Genomic DNA, 18,860 nt, shown 5'->3' with positions numbered 1-18,860 from the left:
CCCAGCTGCTCTACCCCAGGGTCCACAACAAAAGCCTGGTCTGCTGGGGGGGAGGGCACACTAGCTGTGCCCCCCCAGCAGACCAGGGACACGGGGAGCAAAGCCACAGAGGCGGCGGGATCCCGCGCCTCTGAGGCTTTGCTCTGGCAAAGCCTCAGAGACGTGGCACCCTGCCGCCGCTGCGGCTTTGCTCCCGGTGTCCCTGGTCTGCTGGAGACAGTCCCCAGCAGACCAGAGGCACCGGGAGCAAAGCGGCAGTGGCGGCGGGGTGCCACGCCTCTGAGGCTTTGCCACAGCAAAGCCTCAGAGGCCCGGGACCCCGCCGCCTCCCCGGCTTTGCTCTGGGTTTCCCTGGTCTGCTGGGGACCGTCCCCAGCAGACCAGGGACACCGGGAGCAAAGCCGGGGAGGCGGCGGGGTCCCGCGCCTCTGAGGCTTTGCCAGATCAAAGCCTCAGAGGCGCGGCACCCCGCCGCCGCTGCGGCTTTGCTCCCGGTGCCTCTGGTCTGCTGGGGACCGTCTCTTGAAAGTAGGAATAAGAGATCCTCCGGAAAAGGGCTTTATTCCGGAGGATCGCGCCAGTCTAGATGCTTTTTTCTGGCTTTTCCCCAAGCCGGAAAAAAGCGGCGGACATGTTTATTTAAATCCGCGGGGGATATTTAAATCCTCCGCTGATTTCCCTATTCTGACTTACCTGCTTTGCATGACTATTCCGTTTTATGGGGTCAGTGTAGACGTAGCCACAGAGTTCTTCTGCAACTGACCCCTACAGAGGCATAACTGCTTTTAGCGCTACAGCTATTGCACAAGAAGACAAGTGTGGATGCTCCAGAGGGGTTTCTTGCACACGCAGTGTGGACACTCTCTTGCACAAAAGCACATCACTTTTGCGATGTGCTTTGAGGTGTGGATGTGCTCTTCCACAAGAAGTTTTTGTGCAGAAAGTCTTGCACAAAAGGTTTCTTGCGCAAGAAGCATATAGTGTAGACAAAGCCTCAGTGTTTACTTAAACTTCACACTTTGATTGTTCATAGCATAAAATTATACACCTTTTGTACGTGTTAGTTCAGTAGAATTACTGTTGAGTGTGTAAGTCTTGTGTGGAAAAAGTCTTTCACAGAAATTAAACAAATAAATAAATATATAATGTCTAGTCCAGCTCTTGTTACACTTTTTAGATTCAATAAAGGTATGTCTACGCTACCACCCTGGATCGAACTAGGGTGGTTAATGTAGTCAATCAAAGTTGCAAATGAAGCCCGGGATTTAAATATCCCGGGCTTCATTTGCATCTTGCTGGATGCCGCCATTTTTAAATCCCCGGTAGTTCGGACTCCGTGCCCGCGGCTACACGCGGCATGGAGTAGGTAGTTCGAATTAGGCTTTCTAATTCGAACTACCATTACTTCTCGTTCCATATTTAAATGGATATTTAAATCCTGGGCTTCATTTGCAACTTTGATTGACTACATTAACCACCCTAGTTTGAACTAGGGTGGTAGTATAGACATACCCTCAGGGACTGTGAAACATCTCTATTGATTCAAGTAACCACTGCTGAATCCTTTGATTCTGTATTCCAAAATTATATTACTACAAACCCATTTATATAGGTAGGTACTGAAATATGTCCTAACCTTCCTGTGTATGGGTAAGAGAGCTGTGGGTAAGAGATAACTACTCAGAATGTAATACCCCAAATAGAAGGAACAAATTTTTCTTCAGATGCTTTCCTGAAAGAGACTTGAGAGGGATCCACTGGTTTTTATCCTTTGTATAGAGTCAAAGAATTTTAAATTTTCATGTATTGCACTCAACCAAATTGCTGGAGCTGAGTGTAAAGAAAGAAAAAAATGCCGTGAACATTTATTGTAATAAATTTACTTTGTATGTATTTGCTTTTCATAATATTCTAGACAGTAAGTTTGATATGTCTCTTTGAAGAAATAGCACATTTAAAGAATTTTTGGAAGAACATTTGTGGAAAGTGGATTTTGAATTTGTAATCAATTCATAGCCAAAACTACAATTCTCAGAGCAAACATAAGCCTTTAAATTATGCTTATACAATAAACTGTCTAAAGTTAAAATAATTTGAATTTTTAAAATCAAATAACTGGTTCTGAAGGAGGTACAGAGCTAGATCTACCTTACAGGGCTGTACATTATATTCATAAATGTATTATAGGGAGCCAGTACTTATCCGCTATATTTAGATAGTATAGTATGTTTAATTACAAAGGAGTCTAATAGTTTCTACATAATCAACTCTAATACAGGTTGAACCTCTCAAATCCGGGACTTTCTGGTTTGACAGCATCCATGATCCAGAACGTGGATCTGGACCAAAGAGGTGAGGCGCACGAGTTACCCAGGAGTCCTGCTGGTGCTAGAGAGCCTCTGCTGGGCAGGCAGGGACAGGGTCTGGCCTATGTTGCGTGGGGAGTGCAAACCCAGGGAGCCTCAGTACTGGCCAGCCTTGGCTGGGAACCCCCAGAGGCAGTGGTGCTGGCAGCAGCCAGGGGGGCTCTCCGGTCCTGGCCGAAACTTTGCAAGAGTGGGGCTGCCGGAAGCTGGAAAGTCCCAGTCCAAAGAGGCTGACCCCAAATGCCCTGGCATGGAGCCAAAAGCAGAATGGGGAGCCCAGGCTCCGGGGACCCCCACAACCCAGAGAGGAGTCTTGACCTCCCCTGATCCAGCAAACTCCCTGGTTTGGGATCTCTCAGGTCCTGAGTCTGCCCAACAGGGAGGTCCAACCTGTATGTCCATGCTTTGCAGCAAGTCTTTGAAATTTGGCAAAAGGAAAGTTGAGCTAGAGATCTGCCTTTTTATTGTTCCTCAAATTTCTGTAAGGGCTTTTCTAAAACTCTGGAAAATCCCCATTTCTCTTCTTTTGTTTGTGTTGTTCAAGATCAAAATTTGTATCATGCCACAATTAATAACTGAACACACAAATGTTCCAAAGTACCAGGATTATGCTGCTAGAAAAGCAGCAGCAGCAACAGCAACACTGGGAGTGCCTGATACCTGGTGGAAATGCAACCAGTTTGTGGAGGGAGAAAGAGAAGAATTGGGATCCCTGCAAACATTTGCAGAGCTAGCATCTGACTTTAACAGTCCCTGATGCCAGCTGACTTAAAAGTCTCTTATGTGGTACTGCAAAATGGAGATCTGGTGTTAGCACTTATCTCAAATAGTTCCCTGGGGGTACAGGATGTTGACAGAGGGCATTAAATAAAGTGTTCAAACATTTGCCACATTCATATATTCCTTAGCTTCCCCTTGGTAATAGTGTTACCAGTCTGCCATTCTAGCTTCCACTTAGGGTATGCTCTATGTAAATCAGGAAACCCATGAGAAACTGATGAAATGGATGTGAGGTGGGGAATATTTTTGTAGTTCTCACTGCCCTATTAGACTAGTCGGGTGTATGTTTATATTTATGGTCTTAGCTCTGTCCCCATATTAACGTTACACCTTATGGTAGGGGAGGGTGCTTTGACATTTTCCATATGGGAAAGGAAATCCCCATGGTACAGAAAGTAGGTAGAAATAGATAAACAAGTAGAAGGAAAGAAAAGAATGTGTAAAATAAAACTCGAGGGAAACCACTTCTGAGTATGACAAACACCAAGGTAGAGTGTGTTCTTTTTGGCTGTCATGGACTCCCTAATTAAAAAGTAAATATGGGGAGAAGGGAGGAAAATACATGCTCTACGTTCTGGGACAGTTTTTGTTTTCCCTCTCACACGGTACTTAGAATATTATATGTGAGGTTCTTTTGGCCGTCTTGATTGCAGGTGATGTGGTTTTGCAGAAGAAATGAGACGAAGGGTTGAAAGGGCAGTGAAGAAAGCAAAGAGAAATGTCTCCTTTAAAAAATTAATTGAAAAGCAACTAATGAGCATAGAAGACTAAAGAGATTAGAACAAAGCAGGCAGTTTCATTATCTTAAATTGTTTCAATCAGTGTCCTTTTGAAGATAATTTAGCTAATTAGTTGCAGATTATTATGAAAATGATTGATAACACATTTTGTTTTCTGTTCTATTACAGGGAAGGTAGTACTGGTCATACTAAATCAGCCATCTGGTCCTTCCAGTTCAATATTCTGTCTCTCACAGTGGCCACTGCCAGATGCTTCAGCAAAAGGTATGAAATACTCATGTCTCCCGTGATGGATGTACAGAAGCCAGATTTTATGTTATAAGTATACTGTATGCATATAGATAAGGTATTTTATATGTGTGTTTATATATATAATATATAACATAAGGATTTTCCAGACCCACTCAGACCCATGGGCTGCCTCATTTAATCTCCTAGCTGTGACAGTGGCCAATGTCAGATGCTTTAGAGGAAAGTGCAAGAAACTCCACAGTGGGCAATCATGTATGTAGTAGCCCAGTGTCTGTGAGTCTGTAATGCCGAAGTGCTGGCTGTTCCCCCTGGGGGGCGCTGTTGTCTGAAATGTTGTCTGTTCCCTCTGAGCAGCCCATGCTGCATGGGAAATGCGGGGCCCAAACGGCCACTTGCGCTGCTTGCTCCCCCGCGGCGGCCCAGCTGAGCAGCGCAGAAGTCAACCGAGTGCCACGGTGGGAGGCGAAAGGGGGCGGGGGTGGTGACGTGTGGCGTGACAGTGGCTCCAGGCCCCGCCCCCTGGCTGTGAACATCACCGCCCTGCCCCCCTTCGACTCCCACCGTGGCGCTCGGTTGACTTCTGCGCCGCTCAGCCAGGCCGCTGTGTGGGAGCAAGTGGTGAAAGCGACTGTTTGGGCTCCGCACTCCCTATGCAGTACAGGGAATGCAGAGCCCAAATGGCCATTTGGGCTCCATGGTCCCCCAAGTGAGAGGCAGGAGGGGGAGGAGAAGAGAAAGAGAGACAGAAAGAGAGGCAGGAAGTGGAGGAGAGCTGGGGTGGGGGGAGAGGCAGTAGGAGGAGAAAAGAGAGAGAGAAAGAGAGAGAGAGAGAGAGAGATGGAGCGAGAGACCGGAAACTCAGGAGAGAAGACCGATGTGGAGGAGAGACCTAAAAATCCCGTCTTATGATGGGCTAATTGGCTAGTTATTATATAACATACAAAAGCGACAAAGAGTCCTGTGATACCTTATAGTGCATAAAGTGCCACAGGACTCCTCATCACTTTTGCAGATTCAGACTAACACGGCTATCCCTCTGATACTGTAACATGCTGTGACTCACCACCATGGTATCTCCTGCTGGTCACTCAGGGTATGTCTACACTACCCGCCTAGTTCGAACTAGGCGGGTAATGTATGCATACCGAACTTGCTAATGAAGCCCGGGATTTGAATTTCCCGGGCTTCATTAGCATAAAGCCGGCTCCGCCATTTTTAAAAGCCGGCTTGTTCGAACCCCGTGCCGCGCGGCTACACGCGGCACGGGCTAGATAGTTCGAACTATGTAGCCATTCCGATCTATCTGTACGTGGAAGGGCCAGGAGGGTCTTGGGGCTGGGACATGCTGCACCAAAGTAGCCATGTGCTCTGGCTCCTTTGCTGCAACAAGTGGCTGTGAGGGTGCCTGTCCCTTTAAGAAATGGCTGCAGACAGGAACCACAGACATGCAACCCATGCCCCAGATTGTCCACCAGGGCTTCTTCCTGGAGGCCAATATTTTCGAAAAAATGGCCTCCCCCCGTCCACACTCACTTATTTTCGATGGATCTCCATCGAAAAAGGCGTTCTTCCTCGTGGAATGAGGTTTACCGCCGTCGAAAGAAAAGCCGCATTCTTTCGATTTAATTTCGAAATTTAACTCCTTGAGTAACGGTAGTTCGGAATAGGAAGCCTAGTCCGAACTACCTAGTCCATGCCGCGTGTAGCCGCGCAGCACGGAGTCCGCACTAGTGGACATTTAAAAATGGCGGCGCCCGGCGAGATGCAAATGAAGCCCGGGAAATTCAAATCCCGGGCTTCATTTGCAACTCCGGTTGCCTACATTACCACCCTAATTCAAACTAGGGTGGTAGTGTAGACATACCCTTAGATAGTGAACAGAGGTGAGAAAGCATAGATTCACACAGAGAAGTTTAACCCAACAACCAAAACAAAGAAAAATACCTTGATCGCGACTAAATATACCTTTCCCTCTATTCACGATCCCTGCTCATCCATACTTCAAGGCCCAGTTCACTCCCATGTCTAATATTTCTTATAGGCATGGTAATTCTGAGTACTGCATCTGCTTCCTCCAGCCCTTCTTAGAATTTACACAAAAAGAAAAGGCAGCACTGAATTCCATTGGTTCTTCTGACTCCCTGCCAACACCTTTGCTAGCTACCTGAGTTTAACCCTTTAGTCACCGGTTATAGCCAGCAGTACTACTGCTAGTAATCATCTTTACCTGTTCCTAGGCCACTTCCCCATGAACAAAGAGCTTTTGAAGAAATATGTGCTTCAATGATGGAATCATAGAATAGTAGAACTGGAAGGAACCATGGCAGGTCATCAAGTTCAGTCCACTGCCCTAAGAGCTGGACCAAGTACCAGCTAGAAGTCTGCATAAGGTTGAATAAAATGGGAAAATTGTGACTTTGAGAACTTAAAATATAAAAAATATAAATCTCTAATCACTTTTACAGGTTTTCTTCCCCATTTACAAGGTCTAAAAGTTTCTGGAGATCTAAAATCACTTTTTATTTGGGAAAAGAAGATAAGCCTATAAGGCTATGTCTAGACTACATCCTTCTTTCAAAAGAGGGATGTAAATTAGACATATCGAAATTGCAAATGAAGCCAGGATTTGAATGTCCCGTGCTTCATGTGCATAATCATGTCACGGCGTTTTTTCGAAAAACGCTATTTCGAAAGTGAAACCGTGGTCTAGACGCAGTTCTTTCGAAAAGAAAAGCCTTTTTCAAAAGAGCCTGTAAACCTCATTTTTTGAGGAGTACAGGATCTTTCAAAAAAGGCTATTAATTTTGAAAGAACCACGTCTAGACCACAGTTTCACCTGTGAAATAGCGTTTTTTGAAAAAATGCTGTGACGTGATTATGCAAATGTAGCACAGGAAATTCAAATCCCAGCTTCATTTGCAATTTCTATATGTCTAATTTATATCCCTCTTTAGAAAGAGGGATGTAGTTTAGTCATACCCCTATGTTAAAATTATATTAGCAAAACCCTAATAGTGACAAAAGGGTGCTGAGTATGAATTCCCTCAAATTAATTACTTGGCTTGTTGCAGCTCAGAACATTTTTTTGCTAACCAAATTCCCACCCACCTAAATCTCACTTATGAATCCAGTTAGCCTCAGTGAGCACCAAAGGTGTGTCTAGACTACATGGCTCCATTGACAAAGTTTACTAGACATAGCAAAATGAAGTGGAGATTTAAATAATCGCCGCTTCATTTACATCAAAATGGCCGCCGCGCTGTGCCAATCAGCTGATTGTCAGCACAGTGCGGTAGTCTAGACGGGGATCAGCAGACCCCAGAACCCTTTGTTGTGAGATCCTGTAAGCCTCGTTTCACGAAGCATAAAGGATCTGATGACAAAGAGTTCTGGGGTCGGCTGATCCCCGTCTAGACTACCATGCTGTGCTGACAATCAGCTGATCGGCACAGCGCGGTGGCCATTTTGATGTAAATGAAGCGACGATTTAAATAATTTTGCTATGTCTAGTAAACTCATCTACATGGCTCCATCGATGGAGCCATGTAGTCTAGACACAACCCAAGAGCTGGTTTTCCCTGGCTGTCTGACCCAATGAAAATCCATACTAGCAAGTCCCTCTTGGGCATGTTATCAAGCAGTTGGGTTCTGCAAAGTCAGTTCCTCCTGACCTGCTACTGTCAGATCCTAGTTAAGTAATGTCAGCCCTTCACCATCCATTATGGCTAGGTGTTAGTTCAGTAAAGTCATCTCAACTGTTAACAAACACAGTCCCACACAATTAATTGCACAAAGGAGCCAGGATCTCTGGGAAGGAAATCCAAGCAAAGCAAAATCCCTAAACAGAGAACCTAAATTATAAGAAGAGTTTTTGTATCTCTTGGTGAATATGATTTCACTGCACAGAGGCTATTATTTACATAGTGAAGAGGGACACAAAGGGGGAACCATCCCGACTCCCACATGATTCCTTCCACCCCTAGTCCAGGTCCCAAATGATCTCCTCATTGCATCCCCTCACCATCTCACATTACCTAGGGTGTTGTTTCTATTCCAAGAATGCCTATCTTTGTTTGATGCAAATTGCATCAAAAGACTTTAGTTGTCTGGGCTGATTATTTTCAGAAATCAGGAGCCATAAAAAATGGCAAGTTTTGTTTAATAGTCAATTGATGTTTTCTGTACTGTAATTTATTGCCACCATTAATAATCACAGCTAGATTTAGTGTCCATTATCATGTCCTCTAATAACAAATTAAATATTACTTTATTGTCTGTGGTAGAGTGTTCTACTCTGGCATAATGATGTTCTTCAAAGCCAAAACATTTGTATAGGGTTATGGAAGTTCAAAGAGCTTTGCAAAAAATGTGGAGATTTTTAGTTCTTCAGTAGTTTTATATCAGGGAATAGTTGCCAATGGAACCTCTCAGGCTTTTGAGTTATTATTGGAATAATACTATTTTCAGTGTAGTCTGAGGAAACTGGTTCTAGGAGGTATTTTTAAAGAGTGGCTTATGGAGAATTATGTGTGTGTTTTTTTCCAGGCCAAGACAAGCTTCTTTATAAATTATCATGTCCCAGTCAGAAACACATGAAAAGGATAAATTTGTGCATTTGACCAATCTTGAGTATTATAGAACACTCTACAAATATATATTCAACAGACAGTGCCTATAGTTTGGGGTAATTCTTATACTCACCCTGGGCTGCTCTAATGTGAAACGATAAAGCATTTGTCAGCAGGATAATTACATACAGGAATTGGTTTATTTTTTAAAAATCATTCCTGAATAATTGGTTTAATAGCTAATAGAAACCAACTACTCCAGAAATGTGGTCATGAAGGTACAGAATGCCTGTTAATGTTGGCGTTGCACATTTGTAACCAACATCAGGGGAAAGATTTGAATGTATTTATTCACAGGTCAGATGAAGCAGCTCCTGAGCGTTATCTGTTTCTGTTAGATAAAACTTTTTTTCTTTCTTTTGTTTGTATGTCATTGACTTCTGCACTCATTAGATGATTCTGTAAGCAGTTGACTCTTCCATAAACTTATTAAATATAACATAATGAAAACTATTAATATTGAATAATTGCTTCATAAGGTTCCAGCTTAAAATGAACCTTGACTGAAAATGCATTTCAGGAGTTTAAGGCCACATTTTAAAAAAACTGACTATTGTAATTTTTAAATGATCAAAACTGACCTCTATATTTAAGGTAGACGCTCCTACAGAATATTTTTCTATTTTGCTTTTTCTTCCTTATCCCCTGATCCATATAGATTTGTAGGCATTTCAATAAGTCTGCTTGCATGCTTCAGACACTTATGCAAATACTTTACTGAATCAGGACCCTAGTTACAGTGGTATTGTGTAGTGCAGGGGTGGGGAACTGCTGACCTATGGGGCCACACACAGTTTGTCAGGGCTAACTGCTGGTAGGCTTGTTGGAGGGTTAGGCAAAGGGGTCACTTGCCGTGGGGCCTGGAGTTTCAAAGGGACCTGGACTTCCTGGCTGCTGCCAATGCTATTGCGGTGGTGGTGGCGTCTGAGGCCCTAAACCCCTTTGAATTGCTGCACGCATGCTGGAACATGGCTCCACCGACTGGGAAGGGGTTTGCACTGAGGTTTGGGCAGGCTAAGGGCTGACTGCTCTCAGCCACACCACTTCTGCCTCAGACCCACCCTTTCCACCCTAGACCCCATCCCTTCCGGGGGCATGGAGCTGCCCCTCCCCCCCCTGCTCAAAGGCACGTGGTGGAGGTCAGCCTGCCAAAGGGCTACCAGATGCTTTGATTACCTGAGCATACACAGGCACAGAGCCCCGCAGCTCCCAGTGGCTGTGCTTTGCCACTCCTAGCCAACGGTAGCTGCAGGAAGCAGGGACCCAGCCCACACTGCTTCCCGCAGGTCTCATCACCTGGGAATGAGGAACTGAAGCCACTGGGATCTGTGGATGCTCCGGTAAACAAACTATCCGACTGCTTGTTAGCAGCTAAACCTGATGAATTATGTGTAGCTGAAGTTTCCTCAGCCCTGGAGTAGTGAGTTGATCAAAAGATTTAAAGGAAGCAAGTCATTTGTTTTTATAGGTTTTCTGACCCGGTGTGCTACTACCTTCACTGATGCTGTAGAGCAGGGGTTCTAAACCAGTGAAGTGTGCCTCCCAGGGGAGGTGTGAAGAGGATACAGGGGAGATGTGATGTGCCTCCCAGAAAATGTATCACAATTGCCTTCTCACTGGATAAAATTCTAAAGTTTAGATTTCTTCATAATTAAAATTATAAACATTAATTTTTTATTAACTTCTAGAGATCGATCCTCCGAATCACCAGGCACCAGTAGAGCCTTGGGTTCCTCTAGGTCAGAGGGTAGCCCGGCTGGCTGGCTGGCTGGGCCAGGCCTCGGCGGCCCAGGCAGGGAAGGCTTCGCTGGCCTGAGGGAAGGCGGCTGTGGGAGGCCTGGGCCAGGTCTCAGCCTCGTCAGCCAGGCGCTCTGGGCAGACCTCTGTCTCCCTCAGAGGCTGGACCCCGACTGAGCTCCCTGGCAGAGTTCTTATAGTCCTAGCCATATCCCTTAGCTTCCTGTCAGGTGAGGGGGCGGGGCTAGGCTGTGCACAAAATGGCTCCCAGGGGGCGTGTGAACATGAAATTCACTTTCAGGGGAGGTGTGAAGGTAAAAAGGTTAAGAACGCCTGCTGTAGAGGAATCCCTTTTTATTTGCATATTTATCCCTTTTGGTTTCCCCTTCTAACTTAATGTAACCTCTGTTTTCATTTGTTGGTGACTCTGAATTTTTCCTTTCACCAAAGAATCAATATGCTGCATCAAAATATAAAAGCATTAACCAGGTTCCATATTCTGTATTATGATTCTGTCCCATGGTTATAGATGAGAATGATAGTCTGAAATTTGTGCGCACACACTGATTGACTTGTTAGCTCTTCGTTTCCCACAGTATGCCTATAATTCTACAAAGCAGTTCTATTGAGAATCAGCATAAAATCTCAAAGGCCTGAGTCAGCATGGGTTTTAAACTTGGTCTTAAAGCAAGGAAATGTATCCCTTATTCAGCATGGCACTTAAGCAAATCATTTAAATTCTACTGAAGCACATGTTTAAGTGCTTTTTCTCAGTAGGGACTTGAAAAATAGAGTACATTTATTTAGAAAAAATAAACATTGTGTTAATCAAATATCTGATATTTAGCAAAACCAATAAACAACAGGTTAATTGCATGTCTTACTATGCTGTATTCCCTCATGTCTCCAGTTCTGCTCTTCCTGACTCCTCTGTGCTAATTCTTGGTTTACTGCATACTTTTCCATTCTAACTAGGGTTACCAGATGGTTTCAACAAAAATACCGGACACACTTGACATTACATCACAATCCACATTACATCTTATTTAGAAAATACTGGACATTTATATTTTCCCATTTATGTTTTCTCAATTTGTTTCCTGAACAGAAAGCTCAAATACTGGACTCTCAGGTTCAAAACTGGACACTTGGCAACCCATTAGAAGAAGACCCATTAGAAGTAGACTTTTTTTTAACCACCCAGTGCTGCTACATGTCAAATATTTATTTCATCACAAGTGGCCAAATCTCACCAAATATTCCATCATCATGTTCACTCATGTTAGTCTGTCAAGAGATTAACGGATATTTATTTTGTGCTGGCTGTAGATGTGCACAGAGAGCATTTGCTTTCTGTTATTTGTCTCAATTTGCTCAAGTGGTTGAGATGGTCCAGATAGAAAAATTAGGACAGTGGCAGCTTATTAGGAAATGTTTATATTGTTGAACTATGAAGCAGCAGCCATTCACTAACACATGTAAAATGCATTTTGCTTATCTTTTTGGGAACAGAAAGTTGAGTACAGCCTTTACCTTAGACACTTAAATTTCTCTCTGAAAGTTACGCTGACACAGCAGTTACTTCTCTTTTAAATATGTATGGGTGAGCCATGTGAAATGCCTGCCAAAGGTAGCTGAGAGAAAATAATGGCTAGTATTAAACATTTGACCTTGAAAGCAGTTCTGATTGAAAATAATTACCACAAGTTTTAAAACCTTTATTTCCTGTTCTGGTGGCAACATCCTTCTTGGGCTGTAATAAATTGCCCAATCATCATATCATCAGATTAACTTGACTCAACTGTTTATTTCACATTAGGCTTGAACATTACTAATGCACTGTGTAAAAATGGTATTAATTATCTATCATTTTTTAATCCAGATTTCTTTGGTAATATAATTTTTTCTTGAGTTTGCCCTTGATGTTTCACTGAGTCCAGATGTCATTTTAGAATGTGAAAGGCTGAAAATTATCTCTGACTTTCCTGCTGACCTCTAAGATATATTGGTATTGAACAGGTGTGAATGAATTCTCTTAGACCCCTTTGTTATGTCTATCTGTGTTGTCAATTTAGTCTACATTAACATCTGGGAATTGGATATGGGGACATTAATGGTCTTGTTAATTATAATTAGCTGTCAGTCTCCTCCTAGAGAGGTATTTTCGTCACTATAGGTTAATAATACTGGTTCATGAGTATACTTTTATATAATGAACACTTAAAATATATTGTTGAATATTTGCTTTTAAGTATGACAAAGATGTTCCCCCACCCTCAGTTTTTATTTATTTGTGGTTTGTGTTTCACTAAAGACTTTGCCTCAATGATAGCTTTGTAAGGTCTCTTGATTAATGTATAATGCCATTGGCTATTGGGGGCAAATGGTTCTATAAAAGGAAATTTTGCTAACAGAAAATAAAATTGAACCTTTGGAATGTCAAGAGAATATTGTCACAATAAACGGAAATTAAATAGGATTATAATAGAAATGCATTTGGAACACTAACATTGAAATGGTGTTAACATTTTGTTTTCCTACAACAATAAGTTCATACAATTTTATTTGCACTAGACCACACCAGGGGCGGATATAGGGCAGGGCGAATGGGGCGGCTGCCCCAGGCCCCGTGCTTCAGAAAGCCCCGCACATGCGCCGTGGCGCCGCTGCGCATGTGCATGGCGTCACTGCGCATGCGCCATGGCAAAGGGGGAGGGGCATGGAATTATGCTGCCCGGGGCCCCGCAAAACGGTCATCTGCCCCTGGACCACACTATCTTTTAAAAATTTAGTAATATGCATTTAACATATTTTGTGAAAAATACTGGGGGTTTTGTTTGTTTTGGAGGTCTAACAGTGTACTAGATTTTTGTGTGCGTGCTAACAATGTACTAGATTTTTGAGTGAGAGAAAAAAAATGTGTTAAAAATATTTTGCAGTTATTAATTCATAAAAGTCAAATCCTGCCAGCCAACACTCCTTTTGAATGGGAAGTTGTTGTACTTTGACAGGCTGCTGTGGAACTCTACTAACATTTTAAATACCTTCGTACCTCTCATCAGCTCACACAACTCCTCTAATGTCCTTTTATGTGTGTTTGTATTTGTCCCTTTCTGCAGGTGGTGATGGCCATCAATTCAGAGCTGCTCCACAGGACTGTCTGCCTCGGAAACCTGGATACCATCTTGGCTGGGTTTGCAGGGCTGGGTTTTCTGAACTGCAGTGGAGCACTTGACGGAACTCACATCCCAATCTGCGCACCACCCCATCGAGCAGTACAGTATATAAACAAAGAACTACTTTTCGATGGTGCTGCAGGCCCTGGTTGACCACCGGGGACAATTCACAGACATTGGTTTTAGGTGGTCAGTCTGGGCACATGATGCCCACATATTGCAGAACTCATACCCGTACTGCAGGCTGGGGCATTCTACTCACAGCAAAACTATGCAGTCGAGGATGTGCAGATGCCTACGTGCATTTTGGCCAATGCAGTGTACCCCCTTATGCCCTGGCTCATGATGCTATTCACCTGGATGTAAACAGGGAACTGTTTAATTCCCTCCTGAATCGGGCTCGCTTCCAGGTGGAGTGCACCTTTGGCCGTCTGAAAGGCAGATTTAGATGCCTGTTCACTTGGCTGGACATGGGGGAACACAACATCCCCGATGTGGTTGCTGTGTGCTGCACAACCTAGTGGAGAGGAAAGGGGAGGCCTTCCTCCCTGCATGGGGGACACCATGGGGGACACAGGCTGATGTGGAGGGGAGGCACTTTGAGCAGCTCCAGATAGCTGCCATCCAGCAAGCCCACCATCTGGGATTGTGCATTTGGGAAGCCCAGAGGGAGTACTTCTCCCAAGGAGGCTGATGAGTTTCCTCAGAGCCTTCCAAATGTGGGATTGCCCCATGCCCGCGGTGCCTTCCTCCCCAAAACCCCCTCCCGGCCCCACAGTCACACATTGTACGCATTCATCACACAGTGACAACAGAGACAGGTGTTGTTGAAAAACTGTTTATAGTTTATTTCACTGGTTTTTTTTGAAAAACTAAAATACTCTTTTGTTCAGAAAAATAAATTGTTTGTTAACAAAGTAAAGTGCTTCCCTTACTGACTCTTACAGGTGGGAAGGGGGATGTCAACCTGGAAGGGGGGAGGGAGGCTCAGGGCTGAGGGTGCTGCCTGGATGAAGAGCCCCTGGCACTTTGGCTGCGGAGGCCTTCTCGGAGACAGCCACGCATGCGAGCTGGGACAGTAGGGGGCTGGGCAGGAGGTGGGGCTGTATCTGGGTCTGGGATGGCAGGAGGCCAGCGAAGAGCAGGGGGTGAGGGGGGAGTAGGGGGTGAAGGGGCAGCAGGCTGAGCAGGAGGAGCAGGACCAGGCACTGGACCAGGGAAGGCCATGGCCTCCCGGAAAGCAGTGCAAATAGCAGTGAGCTGCTGGACTAACTCGTCCAGCAAGGACCTGCACCACTCTGCCTCTGCCTGCATCCTTTGGTCCTGCATCCTTGCAGGACTGAGATGTGCTGGCACACCAGGTCCAAATATGTGCACCAGTGCGGACAGGTTCCCTGCAGTCATCTGGGGGGGCGGGAGGAACAGGTGTGGCGCTCCCCTCCTGGTTAGCTGATCCGGCTGTGGAGGACAAGAGGGAAAAGTTGTCAGACATGCATGCTCACATTTTCGCTGAGAGAGCATGCCCTCCTTCTCAGCAATCAGTGCCTGTCCTAGGCTCAGGGATTCCTCATGTGGGTCTCAGTAAGCCATGGTATGGCCTGGCCAGCAGCCACAGCCTCCCTGAAGCCCACCATCCTGCCCCCCCTCACACACACCTCATTGCCAAGCAGCACAGACAAGTATCAAACCACAGTTGGAGTTCCCACAAATTGCTGAGAGGCCTGAAGCTGTGTGGCAATCCCAACATCCCCAACCCATGCCTGCACCTGGCATCACTGTCTGCAGGAACAGGTGATTCCTCTCAGCCATACAGGTGCAGGGGCTGGGCAGCCCTCCCTGAGGTCGGCCATGTGTGTGCCCCACCCCCAGGCTGTGATCTTCATGACATGTCACAGTACGGCACCATCCACTTTGCTCCCATCTGCCCTGCCCTGTGTGTGTTGGACCCTCACAGCACTCACCTGATGTTCCCTCCCGGGTGTCTCTTTCTTTCTTTCTTTCTTTCTTTCTTTCTTTCTTTCTTTCTTTCTTTCTTTCTTTCTTTCTTTCTTTCTTTCTTTCTTTCTTTCTTTCTTTCTTTCCCTTTCTGTCCTAATATGTTCTGCATCCCCAGCCACACTGGCATTTAAGAAGCATATGGAAAATGTATTGAAATGGTTCTGTGAAGCGGACTCAGTCTCAGACCATGCAGCTGTTGCTCCTCTGGCGTCAATGAGGTCAGATGGATATTTCATCCCACAATTCATAAGCAAAAAAGAAAATAAATCATATTCACCTTTAAATAACAGTGACATCAGCACAGGGCATTTCCTGGGGATTATGGCTGAAGACACAGCTGCTGAGTGCTATTAGCTCCTTCAAATCTTTCAGATCAGATGTTTTCTTCTTGTTTTGCTTTAGAAGAGTGATATTAGTTTAACCTCTAATTTAACTAATAGAAAAGAGTTTATAGAACTTTTAAGGAAAAATACAACTGTAATAGAATTTGGACTTAATATTATTGAAAAAAGAAGGAAGTATTTTATTCACTAGACTACATGGAGTTTGTAATAATTAGGCCTATTATATGGTGGGGTGAGGGAAAGTGAGGGAAGAGATCCAGATATTTTTCTCCAGAACAATGGCAGCATGATGAGAGTTTCAAGGAAAAATAATTAATAACCGTATTTATAAAGTCCAATTTATGCAATGTCTACTGAAGAAAAGCCCAAAGAGGGCATCTATGTCCCATGGAAGAGTCCTTGGAACATAGCTGCTTCTGGTGGGGGAAAATATATCATTTTGTGTACACCCTTCCCACCAGGGAGGGTGAATGAAGTCAAAGTCCTGTTCACCTTAAAAAAACTTAGGGCCTAATACTGTCTCTCTTGCTTTCCATGAGCAAAAGTAGTTTACGCTGTGAGTGGTCCCACCGATTTAGTGGAAATTTCAGTGTATCATCTTACCTAAGACTGAGTGTAATGCTAACGGGCAGAACTGAACCTGGAACATCTGAAGCTTATTACATGAGCCTCAACCACATAAGCTAAAAGCTAGCGCTCTCAGCTAAGGCTATAGAGCAGGCCCATTATTCCTTTTGTAAGTGTTCTCAGTGACACTAGGGCTTTGTTTGCCGGCAGAGAGCATGCAAATGAAGTGCTGATTAGCATTTTGTTGCACTTCAGTTGCATAATCAATTTGAGCTGTTTTTGAGCAAAAACAAGCAGTGTGGACGTTTCCTTTTTGCGCAAAACCCCCTTTTTGCTCAAGATCCTTATCCCTCTCCAGGATAAGGGACACTGCTGACAGAGAGGTAGACAGACAGACACCAGGCCCTTCTGCTGGGAGTGAGACTCACTTTGTGGGGTGGCGACTGTCAGGGCTGGATCCCAAACTGCCCTTCCTGCCGACTGATTAAACCAGCCCGTGACTCCACTTTGAGCTTCCCTGGCACCCTTTTTCATCTATTAATTGCTGCAGAGAAAACAAAAATATCTCATGCAATTTTTCCCATTATATATATACAATCCATTGTGTTACATTTCAGCGGCCCCATGAAAATGGTGGCCTTGGGTAACGGCCCGGCTCACGCACCCCTAAGACTGGCTCTTCAGGTGGCGGTTGGGGTTCTGCAGGTTGGCAGCCTGTGGGAGGCAGTCTCTGGCTTCCTGCTGCCCCATCCTTCAGCTGCTCAAGGGGGGGCCTTGCTTGGGGCAATGGCCACCCCATCCTGCAGCCGGTTGGAGAGGTGATCAGCAGAGTCACCCCAGCCTCCTTGCCCTGCAGTTGGTCTGGAGGCAGACAAGAATGCAGGGTCCCAGCTCTCCTGGCCACTCTCTTTGTGCTGTTGCTCCATTCAGTGGCCACTCTTAGTATAAGCGTCCCTCCTCTCTGTGCCCCTCCCTTTTGCATCCTTCCAGTCTCTGCCCCCTCCCTTTCAATGTTATAAAACACAGTCCCATTCCCAGCACTTCCTGTTGTCTAGGCACAACCAAATCCTGACCTTAGTTTAAGCTGGGGTAAGAGGAAGCTGCATATCAGATTTGGTGATCTTAACTTTTATGGTTAAGGAGAAGTTCTTGAACAAACAGACTCACAGACAGGCAGACTCACAGACAGATGCACTCTAATATATATATATATATATAATTATATTATTATAATTGTTGTAGTAAATGATAGTTACCAATATAGCTCCATAGTTACGTACATTAAATTATATCTTATGAAATTTCATACTTACTTGAGCGTGTCAGAATTTTTTGGGGAAAAAACTAAAAACTCAAAACTTTTGTATGAAACCTAATCATTTAGGGTATGTCTACATTACAAAGTTAATTCGAACTAACAGCCGTTTAATTCGAAATAGCGGAGAGCTTAATTCGAACTAGGAAAACCTCATTCTACGAGGAGTAACGCCGAGTTCGAATTAAGGGCTGTGTAGCCACTTAATTTGAACTAGTGGGAGGCTAGCCCTTCCCAGCTTGTCCTGGTGGCCACTCTGGGCCAAACCAGGGAAACTCTTCTGCCCCCCTCCCGGCCCCAGAGCCCTTAAAGGGCCGAGGTCTGGCTCCAGTGCTTGTGCCAGTTGCAAGCCTGCCAGCACCCAGCCAGCACCTGGCATGGCATGAGCATGAGCATGAGCATGAGCCAGCCACCCGCTGCCACCCAGCCCTCCACCTCTTCCCAGGACCAGGCTGGCAGCTCCCAGGAGCCTGCCCGGGGCCGCAAGAGGCGGGCGCCCACCTGGTCTAGTGCGGAGATCATGGACCTCATCGAGGTTTGGGGGGAGGCCTTCAACAGCCACGATCTCCACACTAGGCACAGGAACGTGGCCTTCTACAGCCACAGGGCTGCCAGCCTGGCCACCAAAGGCCATGTGCGGAGCCGGGAGCAGGTCCGCTGCAAAATAAAGGACCTGCGGCAGGCCTACTCCAGGGCCTCCCAGCCAGGGGCCAACCCAGAGGCATGCCCTCGCACTGAAGCCCTGGACCACTTCCTGGGGGCTCACGCCGTCCATGCCCCCCGGGTGGTGATCGACCTCGGGGCAAAGGGACCAGTCCCTGACACAATGGAGGAGGAGGAGGATGTAGAGAGCCAAGAGCCTACTCAGGACCCAGGACCCCTGAGCACCCCACAGAGCACATCGGCTGTGTCATCCGAGGCCGGGGAGGGCTCCATATGAGTGCCATCATGCTCCCC

At 45.4% G+C, this 18,860-nt stretch overlaps 1 long non-coding RNA gene across 1 annotated transcript; it reads left to right on the top strand.

Annotated features, from left to right (window-relative positions):
- The first annotated feature begins 2,277 nt into the window (after positions 1–2,277).
- On the top strand, positions 2,278–14,525 carry LOC149525732 (uncharacterized). The gene is made up of 3 exons (XR_016348790.1): positions 2,278–2,352; positions 4,055–4,150; positions 13,623–14,525. It is a non-coding gene; the product is annotated as an uncharacterized LOC149525732 (long non-coding RNA).
- Positions 14,526–18,860: the final 4,335 nt, after the last annotated feature.

Source organism: Pelodiscus sinensis, chromosome 1 (genome assembly GCF_052426305.1).
Source record: "Pelodiscus sinensis isolate ZL-2025 chromosome 1, ASM5242630v1, whole genome shotgun sequence".
Taxonomy (NCBI): domain Eukaryota; kingdom Metazoa; phylum Chordata; order Testudines; family Trionychidae; genus Pelodiscus; species Pelodiscus sinensis.
This window is presented reverse-complemented; position numbering and strand designations above follow the sequence as displayed.